We start from the raw sequence: 1,178 nt of genomic DNA, 5'->3' as shown, positions 1-1,178 counted from the left end.
GGGGGGGGAGGGGCCGCCCGGACGCCGGGGCCCCCCCAGCCCCCCCACCCCAGGGACAGGGGGGAGGGGCCCAGACGCCGGGGCCCCCCCCGGAAACGCGAAATTTTTGTGCAAAAAAACGCAATAAAAGGTTAAAAAACAGAGCCCAAAGCGGCCGCTTTTTCACGGAGGGGGCGGGGCCTCGGAGGGGGGCGGGGCCTCGGGCGGGAGGGGCGCGGCGCCCTCATTTGCATAACGTGGAAGGGCGGGGGAGCGCGGTGCGGCGCGGCTTCCCGGTGCGTCACTTCCGCCCCTGCGGCCGCCCCCGGGCGGAAGCGGCGACCCCGCGGCGCGCGGGGGGCGGGGCCTCTTGGGCGAGCGCGCGGCGCGGGGGGAAGATGGCGGAGCCGAAGGTGGGGGCCGAAAAACGGGGAAAAACGGGGAAAAACGGGCCAAAACGGGCCAAAACGGGCCAAAACCGGGTCCAAACGCGCCCCTCCTCCGCAGGTCCTGGTCATCGACGGGCGCGGGCACCTCCTGGGGCGGCTGGCGGCCATTGTGGCCAAGCAGGTCCTGCTGGGTGAGTTGGGGCCGTTGGGGCCGTTAAAGGGACCCCCCCCCCCCCGTGTCCGGCGCCGTGACGACCCCCCCGTGGCCTCGAGTCTCGCGACCGTGAGAGCGCCCGACATGCACTACCAGCCGAGCGCCGGACACCGGGGCCCTCCCGGACACCGGGGCCCTTTCCCGGACACCGGGGCCCTCCCGGACACCGGGGCCCCTTTTCCCGGACACCGGGGCCCCTTTCCCGGACACCGGGGCCCTTTCCCGGACACCGGGGCCCTTTCCCGGACACCGGGGCCCTTTCCCGGACACCGGGGCCCCTCTCCCGGACACCGGGGCCCTTTCCCGGACACCGGGGCCCTTTTCCCGGACACCGGGGCCCTTTTCCCGGACGCCGGGGCCCTCTCCCGGACACCGGGGCCCTTTCCCGGACACCGGGGCCCTTTCCCGGACACCGGGGCCCTTTCCCGGACACCGGGGCCCTTTTCCCGGACACCGGGGCCCTTTCCCGGACACCGGGGCCCTTTTCCCGGACACCGGGGCCCCTTTTCCCGGACACCGGGGCCCTTTTCCCGGACACCGGGGCCCCTTTTCCCGGACACCGGGGCCCTCCCGGACACCGGGGCCCTTTTCCCGGA

At 74.0% G+C, this 1,178-nt stretch overlaps 1 long non-coding RNA gene across 1 annotated transcript; it reads left to right on the top strand.

Annotated features, from left to right (window-relative positions):
- Positions 1–350: 350 nt before the first annotated feature.
- LOC112945653 lies at positions 351–548 on the top strand. Its single transcript, XR_003249066.1, has 2 exons — positions 351–392; positions 487–548. It is a non-coding gene; the product is annotated as an uncharacterized LOC112945653 (long non-coding RNA).
- Positions 549–1,178: the final 630 nt, after the last annotated feature.

This window comes from Nothoprocta perdicaria, unplaced genomic scaffold, assembly GCF_003342845.1.
Source record: "Nothoprocta perdicaria isolate Ctin4 unplaced genomic scaffold, notPer1 scaffold_1959, whole genome shotgun sequence".
In the NCBI taxonomy this organism is placed as follows: domain Eukaryota; kingdom Metazoa; phylum Chordata; class Aves; order Tinamiformes; family Tinamidae; genus Nothoprocta; species Nothoprocta perdicaria.
This window is presented reverse-complemented; position numbering and strand designations above follow the sequence as displayed.